The sequence below is a fragment of the Cydia strobilella genome, chromosome Z, assembly GCF_947568885.1.
Source record: "Cydia strobilella chromosome Z, ilCydStro3.1, whole genome shotgun sequence".
NCBI lineage: Eukaryota > Metazoa > Arthropoda > Insecta > Lepidoptera > Tortricidae > Cydia > Cydia strobilella.
This window is the reverse complement of record NC_086068.1, coordinates 58,875,691-58,899,291: the sequence shown is the minus strand read 5'-3', so window position 1 is coordinate 58,899,291 and position 23,601 is coordinate 58,875,691. Positions and strand designations below refer to the sequence as shown.

At 38.7% G+C, this 23,601-nt stretch overlaps 1 protein-coding gene across 1 annotated transcript in view; it reads left to right on the top strand.

The window, feature by feature from the left end:
* The first annotated feature begins 203 nt into the window (after window positions 1-203).
* Window positions 204-23,601, top strand: part of LOC134755235 (innexin inx1) — a 72,935-nt gene continuing 49,537 nt past the window's right edge. Inside the window, exon 1 of the mRNA XM_063691757.1 lies at window positions 204-526. The gene's annotated coding sequence lies outside the window, so the exon portion shown is untranslated. The remainder of the gene's footprint in view (window positions 527-23,601) is intronic.

Here is a 23,601-nt window from a genome sequence, read left to right as displayed (position 1 = left end):
GCTGAATATGATGAAATAGTTACGTCTCTTTCTGACAAGGATGCTCTATTCGAACCGATTGTCTCCTGATGGAGAAGATGCTATACAATGCTTATTGCGTTCTCGCTTCCACTAAGTGGTTCGTTCCGTGCAGTGTTCAATGTAATCGTGTCACGCTGCCTCTTTCTCTCAGTATAATATATATAGCTATAGAACATCTGTGGTGGCAGTATGCACCGCTGGTTGGCTAGTAATACAAAATTGTGCAAGCGAGCTAGAGTACTTGAGAGTGGCGGTCGTATGACTACGTCGAGTGATGAAATGAACTAATTTCCGTATACACGACTAAAATTGACAAAAATAGCGAGTTTATTGTTTGACAAAACGTGAAAGACTATTGTTTACATCGCGTCCTGTGAACTTTATTGTGATTTTTATTGACAACATCGAAGCTGAGCTCGTATTGCATGCTCTGGAAAACGCGTAATTTGCGGAAAATATTTCCTAAAGAAAAACATACATGATAAGGAGGGACGTCTCTAAATCGGTAAGTAACTTTTGTACCTTTTACTTCATTAGATTAGTTTTAACAGCAAGGCCGCTTTACACTTGTATACGTACCAGTAAATGTTCATAGAATTTTCGAATGTCCCAGTTCTATTGTGCCAGCTAATGAAAGATTATTAAAATTGTACATCGTCCCACTAAGCGCATTTCAGTTGTTTGTTTTTAATTGCCTGGGACTTTCGTAGCTTTTTAAATTGTTTTTTATTTTTCGTGTGGCTAACGAGTTCTTAATTTATATTTAATTGTTATCAAAATCTATATATTTCTATCTTTGACATAATTACGTCAATTATTATATATTTTTATGTTATTGTTCTTAAAAGAAAATCGTATGCTAGCAATAATTTAATATCGCATATTCATCTTCTTAATATCATCTCTATAATTGGGCATGTTTTTTTTTTAATTTAACCTTCAATGGCTTCAAGTTTAATTACGGCTTCCCTAACACTGTTTTTGAACTATGATAACTTGAATTTATCTAATCTATTTCTAATATTCCCACACATATATTCACACCAAAGCATAAAACTGTGTATTTAAAGCATTAACCCTCATTAGGAACAATTTGGGTCTGGTAAAGACATCATATTCAATATTTTATTACAATTTTTTTTAATACAAAATTGGCTTTCAGTAAACATCCTATTACTCGTATATTTAGGCAAAACTTAATAAGAATTAAAACAAAATCAGAATCATTGTTGCTTCAATCAGTGTCCAGATAGATTAGAATAGAAAAAGTATGTTTTGCCATATATGACCATACCTGTTAAACAATAGACAAATGTGACGTTTTCAAGTAAAAGGTACCAACCACATTGTCGCTTACCATAAGGACGAAATTTGCTAGTATCTTTATAAGAATAACCTGTCAGTGTCTTATAGCAAGCGACAAAGTGGTACCTTTTGCTTCGAGACTACACAAATAATTTCCAAATCACATGTCCTTGATCAGCCGGTGGGGTGGATAGCATGTTGCGGCTAGGCCCACAAGGGCAATACCACAAAAGTGAGAAGAAAAAACTACTAGGAACGAAATAGCCTATGCTTCCGGGTAGAAATATCATAAATCCCAAATGTGAAAATACTTAGTCTACAACATTCAGTAAAATGGTCCATTTAAAATTGAATTTTTGTTTGCATTTCTGGCCCAATGACCCGTAAGCGAGGAGAAAAACTAAGAGGCAGTCTAAAATGTGACAAAACCCCATTTAAAAAAAAAATATTAATAAAAAAAGTCTAAAATACTGCAGACATTTACCATCGTTACTCCAGTAAATATATTAGATACCTACTTAGTTACTATTAGTAATTTCAACTATAGTTGGTCAAGCGAATCTTGTCAGTAAATAGGAACAAAAAAACTGTACTCATCCTTTTCTTTTGGGTGCTAGTACTAGTGTAAGACAAAGATAGTATGATTCTCTTTGTCTATGTTTGAAATGAGACAGTCCCTTGACAAACTATATAAAATATTTTATTAAGGATGAAGGCAAATTCTTTGATTTATAGAATAACAATGTTGTATTGGATATTGGAATTTTGTTTCTAGTTCTTTAATAAAACATGTTCTAAGATAATCCGTCTTAGCATTATTGATAGTGTTTGTTCAAGTTAACATTGCACCAAATATAGATCAAAGTGAGAAAGTGACATTATTAACTTCAAATTTTCATAGAAATTTGACATTGCAACACTTCATTGCAAATGCCATCCCTGGCAGCAAAAGCCATTCTCACAAAAAAAAACTTGGTCCAACTTTAGTGTTACAAACAAGGGCCTGCCACTCTTTGATAGAGAAAGATAGTCTTATTGCGATTCCTATAAGAGGATAGAGAAAATAGTGCCATGCTTTGTCCTTATCACCGACCGGGTGGCATAATAGGTAGGAGGCGATGACGAAATACCGAAATTAATAAGTGAAAGAGAAAAATCCTATGCTGCCCAAATTTTATATGAATATTCATTCTCTTACCCCCCGTCGCTCAGTAGCGCGTCTATAACTACTTGTATTACTAAGTCTATGGTTACAATGCACAGCGAATGTATATTTTATAATATTACAGTGTGAACCCTATTTATAATTTTATTATGTGTGTATATCTGTTACATAAAATCTATTGACACTTGCTTGACTAATGATGAGTTGCCCTTTGACCTGTGTTGCCAGTTAACACTTTTTTTTTTCGTCTGGCTTTTACTCCCTCCCACTTTGCACAGTGTAAATTTTCCAATGTTGACACACGTGAGGTAAATGTTCAAGTTTCATGCAATGAGGGCTATCGTTTTTTTGCTCACCAGTTGGCGCCTCTGTTGATGGTGGTCCAAAAGACTAAAGAACAGCTGTCAGTCATTGAAGTGACAAGTGACATTTGACATGGAAAAGACCACCATCTACACTAGCGCCCCTGGCGGCAAATTCATACGCGTTAGCCCTCATTTTGTACAGGGTAAATTTTCCAATGTCAGTGTTGACTTTCACACGTGAGGTAAAAGGTACCACTTTGTCGCTTGATATAAGGACGCTCTGACAGGTTATTTTTATAAAGATACTAGCAAATTTCGTCCTTATGGTAAGCGACAATGAGGTACCTTAAGTACCTTATACTTATAAAGATACTAGCAAATTTCGTCCTTATAGTAAGCGACAATGTGGTACCTTAAGTACCTATTACTTATAAAGATACTAGCAAATTTCGTCCTTAAGGTAAGCGACAATGTGGTACCTTAAGTACCTTTTACTAGAAAAGGTCACAAATGAGAGCGTAACTTCGATTGTATGGGAGCGGCTTTTTGGCGGCGGCTTCGTGTGACTCTTAAGTGTCCCCGGCAAGCTTGGCCAAAGTTCACCTTCCCATACAAACGGAGTTTAGTTCGCATTTTAAAACTACGGGTTGGATTGTAATGAAACTTTGCACATACAATAACATGAGCTATATCTAGGTCTGTAATTAGTTTACATAGCTCCAGTTTATAAAACAAACGAAATATAGCAAAAATTTGTATGAAAATTTTTTTTTTTAACTATGGTATCTGAAGATACATAAACTATTTTTAGACATAGATATACCTTATCCTATTGTAAGTACAAAGTTTCAGAGAAATCTAGCTAGACGTTTTAAAATGAGAGCGTAACTACGTTTATATGAAGAACCGAGCTTGCTGGGGGCTCTTAATATTTCGGATTCGTACTCCATGCTCATTCTATGTACATATAAACAGCCACACTTATTATTGGGCCTTATATCTTTTATTGTTGGGCCTTATATATTTTATTGTTGGGCCTTATATCTTTAAAATAATGTCTAAAATAATTTACTAACGTATGGAACCAGTATTATGCGCCATGAGTGATGTTGTTTTGACAATAAACCATAGAAGCGGAGCGTGAATCCCGCGACCTATACGCGTAACGGCCCGGCCACGACATCGCGCGGCGGCCGCAGCGGCGAGCGGCGGCCATAGGTGGGAACGAAAGGTCCGATCGCTGTGTCTCGCTCCGTGGCCGTGGCCGTGGGCCTATGTCGTGGCCGGGCCGTAAGCGCCATGAATTATTACGGCGCTTACGACGTTTTGGTCGCGATTACGATCCTATCAAAATTATACGTTGAACAGCATAATGCAAAAAATAAATAAAAAATGTCTGGAGCACGATCCGCCATGTTCTGTGGATCATTCGAAAGACCACGTTTTGTCGTAAATAATTTATTATGTCAGTCGTATGTTATGACTTATGTCAATGATATATGTCAGCGTCTTATCTCGGTGGCCAACTAGTCACCTTCGGAGTTTATATACGAAAAAGATAAGCGAATTTAGTAGACGATTGTACGAAACATTAAAACACTTCTTCACAGTTCTTTCAAGTCCCCTTAATATTCAAACAGCTTAACGTTGGACCTTAACGTCTTCATAATAAGGTTTACGAATTGTTAACAGTAATAGATTATATTTTAGAACATAAATCAAAAACCGGCCCCGCCTTGCGATTACCGAAAGGAAATCATCTGGTCATTATCCTGGAAAAAACCGGGTCTGGTTTTTTTGGCTCAAAAGTTTTATGAAAAGAAGGCTGTCTTATGAACTAGATGCCAGGAATCAGAACCGGTTTTATGCAAAAACTTCGAAATAACCATATATTTCGAATTATTTTATACTCCAAATGTAGGCGTCAGTTGTGTTTTTAGGTAACTACTTCGTATTATTAGATTGCCCAATTAGAAATGAAATAATTAACAAAGAACGAAAAAATACCGGTTTCGCACTCATATAAAAAATACCGGTATCCGATCCCTACTAGATGCTGATGCGAAATTATTATTATTCATATATAATTTATGTTTAAAGAATTTTAGTTATTATATTGAATTTTTATACCGTTTTAAAAAGGCAAATGCCATGAAAAAAAAAACAGGTTCTCTCAACCGCCTAAAATAAGAAATAAGCGGTTCTGACTTATTTACAATATTAGTGGTGGTAATTGCTATAACTGTTTCAAATTTTAGGTATCTATGTCAAACGGTCTCTGAGAAAAACGCATTTAACTGATTTGCAAGACCGAAGTGATCCCATAAGTGTTCCGTTTGTCAAAACAAAGTTTTGCACGGAACACTAAAAATCACATGGAAACACACAGTTGAAGTTTTGTATGTATGTAAAAACTTTCACTCGCAATAATGTCTTTGTATTACTATTGCAAAATTTTATTGTATGTAAAGTTTCATAGTAAACCGCCGCGGCGGTCCGGGTGACGTTGATCAGTCTGTCAAGTGGGGCTGGTGCAACTGGCACTAAATATATTATTTATTTCATTATGAATGTTCATGACTTATGTGAAATTTCAATATGTCGCTTTAAAATGTGAGTGTAACAGATTGTATGGCGGCGGCGGCTAAGTTCGTGTGACTTTTTATGGTGGAGTCAGGGGCGTAGCTAGAGGATGTGGCGCCCGGGGCAGTCACCAAATTTGCGCCCCCTGACGACTGACAAAAGCTGCCTTTTGCCCATTTTGGCGCCCCCTCTTGGATGGCGCCCGGGGCACTTGCCCCCTCTGCCCCCCCTAGTTACGCCACTGGGTGGAGTATTAGGTTCAGCCAAGTTTTTAGGGTTCTGTACCCAAAGAGTAAACACGGGACCCTATTACTAAGACTTCGCTGTCCGTCCGTCCGTCTGTCTGTCACCAGACTGTATGTCATGACAGTTGAAATTTTCACAGATGATGTATTTCTGTTGCCGTTATATATATAAATACTAAAAACAGAATCGCACTTGGCCGGTTTTTTTATTAATCGTAGCGCTAGCGTAGTCGTAGCTTGTAGCGTAGCGGTTGTCAAGAATTTAATTATTAATCCTAAGGCCTTTCTAGTCTAAACTTCATCGATTCGAAATTTGATTTCTTGACTTTCGCCTAAAACCCACCCTAAAAAAAATTTGCAAAACAGAATATGAAAATTTTCTGTTTAATAATGTTTGTATTTTTATGTCAATGTAAATTTATTTGTGTTACGTTGGCGTACGTGTCGCCATTAATTTTTAGATTAAGCCAGGTCCCCACAGAAAACCAGCGCCACGGTTTGCCGCGGCACTATGCTGAGTGGGGATCCTTTTTGGCGTCCAAATGTGTTTTTGTCTGCATGCTTTTCTTTTTTATGTACTATGTTGTGGCGTCAAATAAATGTATTTTCTTTCTTGCTTTCTTTCAATTTTATTATTGACCGAACTCATAGATTACATTTCAGTTAAAATTTACAAAAATAATAAAAAACTGAAAACGCTGTGAAAAAAAAAATCTCGGACCCACGGGGCCTTAAGATATTTTAGCACATTTTATATGTCAATCATCATCATCTTCCTCGCGTTGTCCCGGCATTTTGCCACGGCTCATGGGGCGCTTGGCAACTAATCCCAAGAATTGGCGTAGGCACTAGTTTTTACGAAAGCGACTGCCATCTGACCTTCCAACCCAGAGGGGAAACTAGGCCTTGTTGGGATTAGTCCGGCTTCCTCACGATGTTTTCCTTCACCGAAAAGCGACTGGTAAATATCAAATGATATTTCGTACATGTACATTTTATATGTCAAACATAAACATATAAATCGCAAAATCATTAAATACCACCGGCATTTTCCTCGAAATTTACTAAGCATGATTTTACTTTAAAATACAAAAGCCAAAATCAACTTAATGTTGTTATTAATAGAGTTAAAATCCAAACGACCAAAATTAGTGATGTAAATGGTTGAAATACATATTGGTTCTTGTTATTTGTAATTCAATACAAAACTCGATTCATTAATGTTAATGCAGTGTAAGGTTGTTTAATTAATTACCATGTATTTATAGTTGCTGTATTTAATCCTAATGTGACATTTTCAACGAAAAGGTACCACCTATAAATTGTATATACAGATGTCAATCACAATGAAAAAATCAACGATGATCATCTCTAGTCAACGTGGGACTCGAACCCACATCCTTGGATTGCCGATGCCGGTCCAATGCGTTACCAATTGCGCCAGCTGACCATCTGTTTAAACAATTTATAGATAATGTGCTACGTACCACAAAAACCGGCCAAGTGCGAGTCGGACTCGCGCACGAAGGGTTCCGTACCATCACGGAAAAAATAGCAAAAAAATCACGTTTGTTGTATGGATGCCCCATTTAAATATTTATATTATTCTGTTTTTAGTATTTGTTGTTATAGCGGCAACAGAAATACATCATCTGTGAAAATTTCAACTGTCTAGCTATCACGGTTCATGAGATACAGCCTGGTGACAGACGGACAGCGGTCTTAGTAATAGTAAAATAAAAAAGGAAAATTGTCGGTTCTCGATAAGGTTTATTTCAAATGGAGGCTGCGTGGAAATAATAGCGCCTTATTAACAACCGACAATAAATACCCTGTACAGTACATATAGTGCTACTTTCTCGCACTAGTGCGTAAAAGAGCACTTTTCGTGCATATGTCGAAAGTTTAAAGGGCCATATGTACTGTAAAACGTTGTACGATACGCGTGCGAATAGGTAATTCGCAACTCGTGTCGATTTAAAACACTCCCTGCGGTCGTGTTTTAATTTATCGCCACTCGTTTCGACTTTCCTCTTTTCCGCACTTGTATCGTAAATAACTATTTTACCTCCGTATTTATAGTTTATTTTATACAATACTATTATAAGAGTTAGGAGCGAAAAACCATTGTGGAATTTTTCGCTCCTAACTTACAATAGTCAAAAGATGGGGCAAAGCTATTAGTAAACAATAAATCCATACTAATATTATAAATGCGAAAGTCTGTCTGTCTGTCTGTCTGTGTTTTACCTCTTCACGCTTAAACCGCTGAACCGATTTAGTTGAAATTTGGTTTTTGTAGAGATAGTTTGAGTCCCGGGGAAGGACATAGGATAGTTTTTATCCCGAAAATCATCAAAAGGGTGAAAAGCGGGGTGGAATCATGGTGGAATTGATAATTAATGAGTTGCCTAATATTTGTGTGCATATTATGCTCAAATTGAATGATTTCTATAAGACTTTCTCCAGGCGCTATTCTCACTCTAGCTGGGGTTACTAAGTCCACGCAGACGAAGTCGCGGGCAAAAGCTAGTTGTGTAATAATGTGCCATTTTCAATCAAAAGGGTACTTATTGTCGGTTGTCAATAAGGCGCTATTTCCATACAGCTTCAATTTGAAATCAACCTTATTGACAAGCGACAATGTGGTACCTTTTGGTTCAAAATGTCACAAATATTTTCATATTCAATATCCAGGCAGGAAAATGAGGACATTTGTATGGCGAAGCGACCATCCACCATCCTTTTAATATTTTCTACCCAAACCTACATACATTCTAGCCCTCCCATACCTGAGGGGTCGTCCGTTAATTACATCACACAAAATTTAGATTTTTAGACCCCCACCCCCCCTACCCCCTTGTCACACGTTTTCATAGGAAAAAGATAGGTGTTTAATATGTACTGTCACACTTGGCATGACACCCCCTCCCTTGTTGCTGTGACGTAAAGAAGTAATATGTGGACGAACCCTAATAAATGTGACAACTTTTCACTTGTCATATAAATCAGACATACGATGGCTATACCTATATATGTCACCAGTTGTGTCAAATAGGCCCTCGCACTTGACCTAGCTACTACTATAGTCCACACGGTCGACACCACATATGTGGTATTTTCTATAAAAAGGGACCGTATTGTCGATGGCGCTTACGCCATTATAAACGATGCTCCGATATAAATACAATGCCGCGCGACGCTGTGCGGCGTATGCGCCATCGACAATAAGGTCTTTTTTCATAGAAAATGCCCCATATAGCCCTTTCTTTGAGCCCTAACTCGCTCGCCTTGACCGTACCACAACCAGTTTGTAAATGTTCAATGTTACCTCATCGCCATGTTGTATCCAGTTGATCTAGATGGTCAGGACTTATGTGAATAGATATGTTACTGGTATTGTTACAAGGTTAATTAAACTCAAGTTTACCCTGGTTACAGAATAAACAATAGTACTTGGTACAGAAGCACAGAATAAGTAATAGTATTATGAATTATGATACAGAACGGCCACGCACCGCCCCGCCCCGACTCGAATTACTTCGCCCCGCGGCAGAAATCTGGCGGACTTCTGGCGTACTCTCAGTACTATTTTTAAGCAACTTACTCACACTATGACGCATGACGCGTGTACAGACGTGCCGTTCACACATAGAAACGCAAATGATTTTTGATGTATAGGTATAGCGTGTCCGCCCTGTAACAGAAGGTTCACTTTAACTAAATGCGTCCATTACGACAGATATAACCGCTAGGTGGCGCAAGCACGAGCAGGCGTCCGTTACGTAGCGGTGCGCGGCAATTACTATGGCTAGACACCAAAATTGGTGTGGGCCGCATGTACTTGTAGCGATGCGACGAAATCGCGGAGTGAGCCACGCCTGCCCTGGTATAACTAGTATATGGTTGTTGACACATGTTCGAATTCTATAACTAAATTTAGTGAAATAGTGAAATTGGAAACTTAAAAAATATATGGGAATTAATAAAAAATACCTGTTCCAAAAAAAATTTTACAGTACATATTGTGCTATTTTCTCGCACTAGTGCGTAAAAGAGCACTTTTCGTGCATATGTCGAAAGTTTAAAGGGTCATATGTACTGTAAAACGTTGTACGATACAATTGCGGATAGGTAATTCGCAACTCGTGTCGATTTAAAACACTCCCTGCGGTCGTGTTTTAATTTATCGCCACTCGTTTCGAATTTCCTCTTTTCCGCACTTGTATAGTAAATTACTATTTTAATACAGTTGCTCAAAAAGTGCTACTTTACGTAGCTGTTTAGCGTGCGGATAGTGCTAGTACTTTTTACTTTTCCAATTTTTTAAATTTATACTTGTTCCAATTCATGACTACTTATTGATGAGTGTTAACTTTTCCGTTCCGTACCCAAAGGGTAAAAACGGGACCCTATTACTAAGACTCCGCTGTCCGTCTGTCTGTCACCAGGCTGTATCTCATGAACCGTGATAGCTAGATAGTTGAAATTTTTACAGATGATTTATTTCTGTTGCCGCTATAACAACAAATACTTTAGGGGATCGTGGTTGGTTGAGTGAAAGGTACCGTTGACGGGTTAACTTAGACTGATTTATTCCGTAACCGTATTAACTAGGTGCTTATATATAGTTTAGTAATCAGAATTCTACACCCTTAATCTACGCCGAATCAGCGCATGTTCTAACCTATAAGTTATCGACACGCGCTGATAATATTTGCTGACCGCCATAAATAATAAAAAGTACGGAACCCCGGTGCGCGAGTCCGACTCGCACTTGACCGGTTTTTTTTAAGCATGCCCCACCACTAGCACTTGGCATGCGCCATCTTGGATTACGGACTCGGATCGATAGCGTCGCTGTCGCCGAGATTTGATTATGCATTTTATAAAGAATTCCATCAGAGCTTAATATTCTGTGTAAGTTATGAAATAAATAAATAAATATTATAGGACATTCTTACACAGATTGACTAAGTCCCACGGTTAGCCCAAGGAGGCTTGTGTTATGGGTACTCAGACAACGATATATATAATATATAAATACTTAAATACATAGAAAACACCCATGATTCAGGAACAAGTATCTGTGCTCATCACACAAATAAATGCCCTTACCGGGATTCGAACCCAGGACCGTCGGCTTCACAGGCAGGATCACTACCAACTAGGCCAGACCGGTCGTCAAATATAACAACAACAACAACACAGTCCAACAGTCTGCTTCAGCTCATCCCTGGAAATCCAGCTGCGGTACACTTTGGGGACACTGGAATGACCTACATATGGGTTCTAGTTCTAGAGGCACGGTGTACTTAATGTAAATAGTTAATTGTAATTTTAATTAAATTTAAAACTATGAAAACGGATGATATCGCGTATATTGAATTTATAATACATCCCGACGTTTCGAACCCTTTACATCGTTCGTGGTCAACGGGTGTCCCACCCGTCACCCGTTTATTTCATGAGTAACTATCGCGGTAACCGAAGACAATATTCTGTGTAAGTTATTAGTAGCTCTTGAGCTCCGTCTATGTCTATATTTCCGTCCCTGGTCCCTACGCATCGCTTGATACCAATTGGCCACAATGCCCACAATGACAGCAATTGGTCAATTTGCCGGCCTCGCCGACACAATGCCGGTATCGGCGGCCGTTTAGTGACGTTCCGAGTTTGAAAATATTGATTTGATATTGTAAGAAACTTGAACAGTACCCGCTTAATGGGTCAATCAAACCTAACCAAACGGAGTAGCCATTAACAGGCGTCCCCCTCTGTCGAAAATAGTCGGCCAATGGTCATACACAATGTATGGACTGACGTTTATCTGACATGGTTATTTTGACGTGCATATATACATTTGACGTTCCCCTCCCCCGCAAAAATTGGTAGTCTTTTTTGTACAGCAAGACAAGGCGTTTCCGTTGATTATATCCTCCTATTCAAAACACATTTTAGAAAAACCGGCCAAGTGCGAGTCGGTCTTGCGCACGAAGGGTTCCTTACCGTAAAATCACATTTATTGTATGGGAGCCCCACTTAAATATTGATTTTATTCTGTTTTTAGAATACTTATTTGCTCGTTCATTTGATATACTATAACGCGATATAAATTGCAAATATTTTTCTCATTTAGCCCTAAAAAAAGATATGATTAAAATTTATTTGCGAAAGACGGTAAGACAGACGCACCAGTGATACTCAAAGGGTTCTGTTTTTTCCTTTGAGTTACGGAACCCTACAAAAACCCCGAATTTTTCTTTACAATTTGTTTCACGGTTCATGAGATACACCCTGTTGACAAACGGACAGACACCTTTTACCCTTTGGCTACGGAACCCTAAAAATATGAGTGTCCATACAAGGAACTCATTGGGGTCGCTATGTATAGTAATAATGGCCGCCATCTTGAATATCTCCATTCCGCTCAAAATTTCGTTCGGGCAACCGGCAAATTCGGATTCAGCGGGGTCTAATTACGTTAAAAAACCCGGTTGCCAAAAAGTAATATGAGTTGCCAGTCGCATCAAGGAGGAGAGCGATTTTGTTTTTTTTTTGTCTGGACTATAATGACCGCTTTTCGGCGTCCAATTACCCTGTGTGCAGCGTAATATAATAAATAAGTGCGCGCGAAATGCCCCGCTAGTAAATATCAAATCGAGAACCGACTTTTTATTCCGAATGCCACTCCAGGGCTTCTTGCATTCACGTATTGTTGTTTTGCTGTTATTGTGTCTGGTTACTGGTGTAGTCCGGCAATAAGAATGGGCTTGAAGACCATTATAATATACATATATGCCTACTGTCAACTATGTAGTTTAAATAATTTATTGAACAAGGAAATAAATCAAATTATTTATTTTTCACCTCAGCAGCTCGAACAAGCCTTCTTTCGTCACTCCCTGGAGTGTGGAAAGTGCGACTTTCCTCACTCCAGGGAGTGAAACAAAGTAGCTTTTTAATTAAGTGGAGGCCATGAACTGCCACTTCATACTTTTATTACAAATGTGTTTTTTTTGTCTGTATTATTCTGTGTAATTCGAAATACATTTTAACATTTATTCTGTTCTCACTACTGAGGTGAAAAATTATGTGTGCAACACGAGAGCAAAGTTATTTTACATCTCCGGTTTTTAAGTCCCTCGCTACGCTCAAGATTTTAACTTAGAATCACTCGCTTCGCTCGTGATTCAATTATAGAATCTTTCGCTTTTTCGGGACTCAAAATAAACACTCGCAAGAAAAACCAACTTTCCTCTCTTGTTGCACAAATAACTATTTTCGTTCGCAAGTAGATCGCCCACGTAGGACACTTCCATAGAGTAACTTATACTAGAGCGGTACTGTGATAGTAAATTTTGTAATCCCAGTAAATTCACTGCCATCTGTCGACACACTTTAAAACTAAAAATGAAGATTTATAAAAAAAATATTAAAAAGTATTTAAATATGGATAAATGATTTTTTTTATTTGCATTAATTATTTTTATGATTTTGACCCATGTTCTTTCACTGATATGCGTTAAAATTGTTAAATAACAAACGAAACCGTCAACGCCATCTATACGACAGTAGGCCAAAGCGCTACTACCCACTGAACGAGAATCATATTTTCTTGATTTTCGAGGCACGTTTTTTCCTTAGACTGTATCCATCTATTACGGAGTTATATCTATCTTTGACACTTCTATATGTATCAAAGGATTGATTCACCCCGCGCCGCGCTGCGCCGCGCTGCTTCGCTTTCGCGTATTGTTCGCCTACGTAGTACGCTGCGTTAGCTTAGACAATGTCAGTTGTTGACAAGCAAGTTAATGATAATGATCCTATTAATAGAGTGACAGTCAAATTAATTCTTCCAACTGCTTATCTAGACAGGTCGTTGTTTCAACAATTATCTAATTACTGTGACAATAAATTAAAACTATTGGAATATTACTTAGCTACTTAGTAACGCAAATAGGTATCTAAGTTTGGCGCAAAGTCGGTATGACGCTGAGATTCCCTGAGCCAGAAGGCGAAAAATCTCCTTATATGATCCTGTTTTTTCTAAGAGGCGTTGATATTCGTAGACGTGGAAAAAATATATGTATTTCTTGACTATATTATCTTTAATATCATAGCTTCCGATACACGAATTATGACACTTCGCTCGATACAATTAATTCCCAAAGTAACCTCTAACTCGGACTTTTAATCCAACTTTACTCGGTTATTTATTATGTGCTACTATAAACAAAAAAAGAAGAAAAAACAATCTTAACTTAAATAATAATTTCATAGCTTTCGAATTTCGATATTGTAGGGTAACGTTTTTAAAATAAATAAAAATCGACAAAATTCGATCAAAATTGACACTTGGCGCGCATGATCTCTCCCGTTCTCTCTTGCGAAATGTGACAGAGACAGCGGCAAACCGATGGAACGGCCTTAAGACTTGGTACAGAAGGTTCACTCTCTAACAAAACGCGTCTATTACGACAGATATGACCGTGGCTCAAGCGCGAGCAGGCGTCCGTTCCGTAGCGGTGCGCGGCAACTACTGTGACTAGATTGGCTAGACACCAATATTGGTGTGGGCCGCATGTACTTGTAGCGACGCGACGAAATCGCGGAGTGACCCACGACTGACGATACTGGACAAGTGGACACCCGCTTGTCTATACAAAGCAAATACGCACAACTACTCAGCTTACGGTGTTAGAAGCGATAGGCGTCGCGCGCTAAATCTACTTGCGCCCCCGCGGCGACGGTTGGCCAAGGCCCGAACATCTCTCGGCGTCTTCGGGCCCAAATTATACAATAAAATCCCAATTGACATAAGAAATGCAGGCAGTGACACAATTTTCAAAAATAAATTAAAGGCGTTAATAATTAAATGTGCTTGTTACGATATAAATGAATTTGAAAACCTAAGTGATAATTTGCATATTTGTATATTTGTAGTGGATATTTGTTGCATGCATCTTTTGTTTGTAATTTAATCGAATCGATGACACTGACATTTTGTAATTTAATTATTAATTTATAACATTATTCTATGATTATTAACTTGAACCAATAACTGACATATTGAAATTGTATTTAATTATATCTATCGTACATTTAAGTCTAATCTTAAAGCATTTGGTAATATGACGTGTAAAAAATTGTATTATTTTTACCAATAAATAATCTGAATCTGAATCTGAAACGTAGTCCCCACTTTCCTCTTTGGATATTGAAAATTAGCCATAGCTATGCTTTATCGTTTGACTTTAATTTGATTATTATATAAGTTAGAAGCGAAAACGAATTCCATAAGAAAATTCAACATAGGCGGCGTCATACAAATCCCGAATCAGAGCGCCCTACTTCCAATGCGGTCTTGTTTGTCTTACCCTTCGAGTGTTTGGGTTCGTCCATTAATTACGTCACACGAAATTCCAGGTCTTTTCACCCCTCCTTGTCACACTTGGTCACATTTGGCAAACCCCTCCCCCCTGGTGTGTTGTCACATTTTTTCAATGTAATGGCAAATCGAATTAAGTATTATTAATATTTTATCAAAATATTTTGCACAAAAGAAATACTTATTACATATACATACACATACATATAATCACGCCTACTTCCCGGAGGGGTAGGCAGAGACCACGGGTTTCCACTTGCTACGATCCTGACATACCTCTTTCGCTTCCTTCACTTTCATAACATTCCTCATACACGCTCGCCGCTTAAGGGTGCTCTTGACCTGGCCTTTCTTCAGGATTTCCCCGATCTGATCAGAGAAAGTCCGCCGAGGTCTGCCCCTTCCAACTCCCGTACAAACACTTATTACAAATACTTATTAGTAATTTTGTAACCCAAAACTGATTAGGAAATAAAATTAAACGAATAATAACGATTATCGTTCCAAAAACTTGTTATTTAACTGTACAGCGAATAAAATAATTTAAATAAGTTAAAGTGACGTCACAAAGTTTTCGACTCCCCCCTCCCTCTTGTCACAACATGACACATTTTCTTGACCCCCCTAAACGTGTGATGTAATTAATGGATGACCCCTTTTGTAAATGTTCAATATTTATGCACACTTCCTCATAGCACACATTGCATTGTCTTTTGTGATACGTGATAATCTAATCTATAGATTAGCAGATATATTATCAATTCAATTTCAAATCGAGCATTAGTTCGAATAATTACTATTGTTCTGTATCTACAAACAGACCTTTGTCCATACACTTGTTTATGATAATAAGTAAGTGTTATGCCTATCGATCTTTTGTTCCAATGAGACAATCCAATTGTGCGGTCTAAAATCTGACTTAAAAATTATGATTCTCATGTGATACTTTTATAACAAGTTACCTCACTCGTCGAATGATTTTTATATTAGTTGTCACGTAAAATGTAGATTTTTATAGCGCAGTTAAAAAAAAACTTCAGCCTTAAGAGTCCCCGGCAAGCTCGTCAAGCTAATCTTCTAATAATTTTTCATGACTTCTCTCAAGTTGATGAAATTGTGCTACAGCCTTGTTTCTTAACCCCCAATTTTTCTTCAATGTCAGGTTTCAGGGGTAATCTTACCACAGCGACCGTCTCCTCGGCGCGTGGTTTTTGATTTGTATTGATTGACACAATGTTGATCTTCTGATGATAAGTTGTCCGAATTTTCGGCAATGTCTTCTATTGCCCAAAATCTGCTGATATCTTCAATGTTGTTTAGAACCATGTTGCAATGATATGACTTCATGTCACCGCAGAGAAGCCACCCAAGAGTCCAGGGCTATAGGGGTTACGTCATCTACCCTAAGGATAGAGCCCAAAATGATCCTTGCGTAAACGCCTGCGCCCAATAAAATGTCAATGGGGTTGCTGACATTGAACTCGGAGTCTCCCAGCTGTAAGCCTTCAAGATGCGGCCATAAAGGCTTGATAAATGATTAATTTGGTAAGTCTATGGTAAGACGGTTCATTATGTAAACTTTTGTGATAAATATGTAATCCGTATGAATAGATTCGGCCTTGATAATAGTATATCCTTTGCAGTTACTCCTCTTTTTTCGGATTCCAAAGACCGTGCCACTGTAATTTTGGCGTGGTAGGCCTAGCAATTGGGCAGCGTTTTCTGATATAAGATTTAGCTTGGTATAAGACCCATCCTTTGTCTGCACCTTAATTTGGGCAGTTGATAATAAAGTGTCCAAATATTCATCTTTAAACACGTGTACCACGCATTTTGATGTACTTTGTTTATTTGTGGCCCCCTTTTTCATGCCGACAAAGGCCTCGCGGAGTATCGTATCATGTTCGCCGCTGCATTGCTTGCAACGTTTTTCCCACAAACATGCTGGATTGTCGTAATGTTTGTATAAGCAGTTCGGACATATTTCATTTGTTGTTATTGTTGTAAGTTTCGTCTCGGGTGTCATATCTAGAAACTTCGAGCAACGAAAGAGATCATGATTATAAGTGCAACAAGGGCACTTGAAATTTTTTGCTTGATTTCCTTGATTTCTTGTTTGGCGAATAATGATAATTTCGGTTTTCTTTGATATAACCTTCGGAGCGGGGGCTTTGATATGACGAAGGCTTGCCACCAAACCTTTTTTCGTAGTTGGTATGTTGAGCAGGTTTCGTTTGCTCTTGTTTTCGACGAGATGATTCTAGCGCAATAAATTTGGCCTCTAAGAATGATAAAAATTCAGCCAGCGTAGGTAGCTCCCTCGGGTCCGCTTCATGCTCAATGTAGTCATTATGAGAGTCAGCATCTAATTTTTGTTCTAGTAGAGGTATGGAACGGACCGATATGACCTTCAAACCTTCAAGAAAAGAGCGTATTCCCATCTTAAAGGCCGGCAACGCACTTACAACCCCTCTGGTGTTGCGGGTGTCCATGGGCGGCGGTAATCGCTTACCATCAGGTGATACGTCTGCTCGTTTGCCTCCTATTTCATAAAAAAAAATGTACAATCAACGGGTCCCACGCCGCATCTGAGCCTAATTTCACTCTCCCATACCTACAAACGGAGTTTCGTTCTCATTTTAAAACTACGTGTTGGATTGTAATGGAACTTTGCACATACAATGGCATGAGGTATGTAATTAGTTTATATAGCTCCAGTTTATAAAACAAACGAAATAGAGCAAAAACAAGTTTTGTATGAAAAACTTAAATTCGCTGTATTTTTTTAACTATGGTATCTGAAGCTACATAAACTAATTACAGACATAGATATACCTTATCCTATTGTAAGTACAAAGTTTTAGAGCAAACTAGCTACTGGTTTTAAAATGAGAGCGTAACTACGTTTGTATGGAGAACCGAGCTTGCCGGGGACCCTTAAGTACCTAAGTCCCGAGTCGTGAGTGAGTCTTATTTAAGCGTAAATCAAAAGGACTCGGTACCTCCGAATAATGACCCCGTCAACTATGTTATAGGTTTTATCGAAATACTAATAGGCTAGTAAAGAAAGTAAGTGTTGAATAAATGAATTTTACAAAAAGAAAATGCATTTTAAAATTATTGTAAAAATAATGAGTTTTCTGAAAAGAACAATTTTGTGTATTTTTCGTTTCAAAATTATAGACCCATTAGTTTCGGAGATAAATGGAGGAAGGGTTATTTTTTGCCAATTTCCTTGAATAAGTTCATCCTAAAATTATAAAAAATATATATTTGAGATTCTCACAATGAGCTCTTTCATTTGTTATGTAACACGATATAGTTTGAATAACTTTATTTTTTAATTTTCTTATTTACCTCCCAAAAGTGGTCCCATGTTTAAAATTCATTTGTTTACGTTACATGTCCGTCTTTGGGTCACAAACTTACATATGTGTACCAAATTTCAGCTTAATTGGTTCAGTACTTTCGGAGAAAATAGGCTGTGACAGACGGAAGGACAGACAGACGCACGAGTCATCCTATAAGGGTTCCGTTTTTTCCTTTTGAGGTACGAACCCTAAAAATTACTTTTTTTACAGTCTGCATATGTTCAAAGTCTAGTCAAAGAACCCCCACTTTGTGGCTTATCATAAGGACGAGATTTGCTTGTATCTTTGTACGAATAACCTGTTAAAGCGTCTTTATGGCAAGCACAGACCATGTATTCTAAAGACATAGCATAGTCCCGCTACCCCCTCTGCCACGCATACGGTAGTTTTACTCGATAAATTTTCGAATTTGGAATCACACCACCAATCCTACTTCAGTCGGCGGACCACATAATATGTTTGAACGGACCAATCGCGGCACTGGACTCGCTCACGTCGTCCCCCGCACCCCTGTATTTTTGGCAGCATAGGTTTCATGAAATAATTGCTCTATACGAGTTCTTTAGAAATAGGTGTTCTGTGATTCGTACATTTTATGCTCCCATAATCAGGAAATGGCTAAATCTAAATCACAAAAATGTCAAACACCGGAAGTTATTAAATTAAACAATTATTGCCCTAACCGGGTCAAATCATTGTATTTTACTTAAACAAGTATATTATTGTATATCATCATCATATTATTGTAGTTTCGTCACTGATGTTATCGCCGCGGCCTCTGCGCGAGGTCGTGGGTTCAGATCTGGGTAAGACTCGTTTAACTGCAACATATGTGCATATGTTGAGCATGTGGTAAGCAGATAAGGTACATAGATATGCGACATCATTTTCAAGTTTTTGAAGTAAAACTTCTTTACTACAAGGTAACTCAGATTTTTTTTCTGACGGAAGTAACGCTCGACACACGCACAATAGGACACACGTCAAAGTGCCAACATAGCGATAAACGTCAAAGAAGTTTTACTTCAATCGCGCGTAAAGATTACACACACAAAGCCACGAGCGGTGTATATGGAGAAGGGATAACTTTTAATGATACGTCACTTTTTTTTTATACCACGTCGGTGGCAAACAAGCATACGGCCCGCCTGATGGTAAGCAGTCACCGTGGACGCCTGCAACACCAGAGATATTACATGCGCGTTGCCGACCCTTTAAAAACCTGTACACTCCTTTTTTGAAGAACCCCATACTGTAGCCCCTCGGGAAAACCTCGGCAGGGAGCTCATTCCACAGCCGAAGCGTCCGCGGGAGGAAATAAGCGTCACTATCGTTTTTCGAAGTCAAAAATGTATTGAGAGCTTCCTCTATCTCTGTACCTTATATTCCGTCTCAGCGGCCGTAGCACGGTCGCATTTTTATCACCTGTCACCACGGCTGCCACGTTCTAACAAGGATGTAAGTGCAAAAGTGACAGGCGATAAAAATGGACCTTATGGCTTTTGTAATAAGTTCCACCGATGGACAGTTGTGTTGCTGTTCGTGTTACGTTATGGAGCAATATAATAACTTTAACATGTGTTTTACATCATCTCTATTAATGCTTATTACGCACTGACGCTTGCAAATGTTTATTTACTTGGAAAATGTATTTCATTAATAATGGTTTCTGTTATTTCTGTACCTGGCACAATTACGCAGATCTTTACGCCATTATAGCACTTTGACTCTTTGACATTAGGGGCATAATCGCGTCTAAAACTTGTCACTCTGATGCCATAATCAATTCAGAGGAAATAAATTTATTATTTCTGAACACTATAATACTTGGTGTCGACATTACGAACGAAGTCCAGTTTCGTAGTCATCTGGAACAAAAAGCCAAACTGGCCTCCAAAAAGCTTGGGGTGCTTAACAGAGCCAAACAGTACTTTGTTATATAAAGCGCAGGTTCGACCCCATATGGAGTACTGTTCTCATCTCTGGTCTGACGCTCCACAATACCAGCTCCTTCTTTTTGACTCCATCCAACGGCGGGCAGTTCGTATTGTCGGCGATCCCGAACTTACTGACGGCTTAGAACCTCTTAGTCTTCGGAGAGACGTTGGCTCTCTTTGCATGTTCTACCGTCTGTACAATGGGGAATGTTCCGAGGAACTGTTTGATCTGGTGCCATCGTCTCGTTTCTATCACCGCACCTCCCGCCAAAGGAGCAAAGCTCATCCTCACTTCTTAGACACATGGCACACCAAGAATAAGCGGGCATCTCGCTCGTTTCTTCCCAGAACGTGCAAAATGTGGAATGAGTTACCTCCTGAGTATTTCCTTTGTGCTACGACATGGGATTCTTCAAGAAGCGGGTATTTAGGGTGGCGGGTGGCTCCTGTGATGTTGCTTATGTCCATGGGCGACGATGACTGCTTCCCATCAGGCGGCTCGTCTGCTCGTTTGCTATCACATAAACAAATAATAATAATAACCCCGCGGGGGCAGCTTGTGGCGAGCTGACGGTGAGTGGCGACACCGCGGACCCCTATTCCAGAGGGCCCTGTCATCTGGCCCTCTCCTCTGTGCTTGCCTTGACTGGCCGGCCAGAGTGGAGTCGCAAGAGCGGGACCTATGCTCCAGGTTGGAAGTGTAAAATGTCATAACGCCGGCGGCCTGCTGAACGGATTACCGGGATCTGGCTACCGCAGACTCACCTCTCGACAACCTCACAGCCGCTCTGAAGTGTTGCTCTATTGTCGCACTGTGCGTGCGGCCGTTGTAGGGCCCACTAAATGAGTTGGCGAGTCACCACCTGTCTTACACAATTTTGAGACTGATTGTCACGACAGGTGTCCGATAGTCTCCTCCCATAGCCCATTATCCAGTCCATCCAACTTGCATATCAATAGAATATAACCTTAGATTCCATCGCAGCACAAAAGTGCTGCACTGCAATAGTCTTTGCACCTGGCGGGGACCATCTCCGGATGTATTATATTGTGCGCTCGGGGATGGTATCTGCCACGTGTATCCCTTGCTTTTAGATTAATTTGTCTTAAAGGGTCTCTGTGCTGTTGGCTTCGGCCCCACGCATGCCTTTCAAAGGTCCGGGACCCCATGGTCCCGAGATATGGTAAGACAGACAAATAATAATAATAACAGATAAAAATGACTGCCAGAGGTGAAAGGCTTAAATAAGAATAACAAAACGTGTATTAATTCCTTCCATACGACCATGAATTAATAATAGGAAATTGTAACCGAATACTTTAGATATTTGATACTGTAATTAATTTCCTATTTGTAGATTGAGACGAAGTACTTATGATAATTAAACTTGTTGTTATCGGAAGAAATACGAATACTTATTTATTTAAAAGTAATTGGGTTACGTTTTTTGCAACCATCGTCCACACTTATCTGCTGTCAATAGATTTATAGTGATTTAGGCGGTTGTCACACTGCCCCCGCGTCTCGTTGCGAGACGCGGAGCAACGGACTCGCATGCGGAGACAACGCACCAACGTCCGAGTTTTATCCGCATGTACGTCCGGAGCCGCGATGCGCGACGTCCTGCGTTATAGTATAAGACTGCCATACATACAATATAATATATGCGTGTATAATGTATGTGTAATAGTGTATATGAATATGTACGTATGTCTTGTAAAGCCAGATGTTATTCGCGGGAGACTGATGACAGATGGTCATGTGCGTAATTAAAACTAATGAACATTGTGCCCTCTATTCCATGATTTCCATGTTGACAAGTAAACAAAGCTTCACTTGGTGTAAGACGTTCTTATTATGATTGATATTTTACAAAATGTTTTTGACAAAAAAACAACGGGTGAAAACTTGAATATTTTATTTTACCACATAAATGGGGCGTTTTCTATGAAAAGGGACTTTATTGTCGATGGCGCTTACACCGCACAGCGTCGCGCGGCATTGTATTTATATCGGAGCATCGTTAATAATGGCGTAAGCGCCATCGACAATAAGGTCCCTTTTTATAGAAAATACCACAAATAATTGTACTTTTATACTGATAATTAAAGCAATTCGTGCAAAATTATTCCCTAACCATTCCAAAATATCAATCACTTCAACAATATTCATTTATTGCGCTATCGTACACAAGCATAAAAATTTTGATTACATTAAAAAATTACACTTCAGGCCGTTCCATCGGTTTGCCGCTGTCTTTGTCATATTTCGCAAGAAAGAACGGGAAAGAACATACGCGCCAAGTGTAAATTTTGATCGAATTTTGTCGGTTTTTATTTATTTTAAAAACGTTACCGTACAATATCGAAATTCTAAAGCTATGAAATTACTATTTATGTTAAGATTGTTTTTTCTTCTTTTTTTGTTTATAGTATCACATAATAAATAACCGAGTAAAGTAGGATTAAAAGTCCGAGTTAGAGGTTACTTTGGGAATTAATTGTATCGAGCGAAGTGTCATAATTCGTGTATCGGAAGCTATGTTGTTAAAGATAATATAGTCAAGAACTACATATATTTTTTCCACGTCTACGAATATCCACGCCTCTTAGAAAAACATGATCATATAAGGAGATTTTTCGCCTTCTGGTTCAGGGAACCGCCTTCAGAACTATTACAATTATTTAACATTAAAAAGTTTATCTCTGAGAAAAATCAACTTCCATCCATAATTTCGATCAGGTCACGTGTCTGTCTTACGAATTTTCAATCTGTCGGTCACGTGACCTGTCGCGAAATCTGTAGCGAAAAAAAAAAACATTTCATTTTTTCCCCCATCACAAAAAGTGCACAGCGCCGCTAAACAAGTTTTCACTCGAAAAAATCAGTTTGAAACAAGCTTTTATCGGTAACTGTACTTTTCAATAGGCAACTAATACTCACCGAGACAATTCTAAGAAACCCGAACACAACTAGGTTGTTTTATCACAGTTCCTAAGGCCACCTGTCTCCATCATCAGATCAGCTCGATGGTACCATATTGCATTGTCACCCAATTTACATATGTATATACCTACCTTATAGGTACACCATAATGTCCATAACCGTCATAGGTGAATTGCAAAGAACAGAACAATAGTCATAATATTTAAAAACAGCTCAGAACTTATTACATAACGCAGATAATACTATATCCTCGCTATACTTACTCAACCTCATATCTGCAACAATCATTTGATGGTAATGTCGCTTTTATATCATTCGGAATACGGGT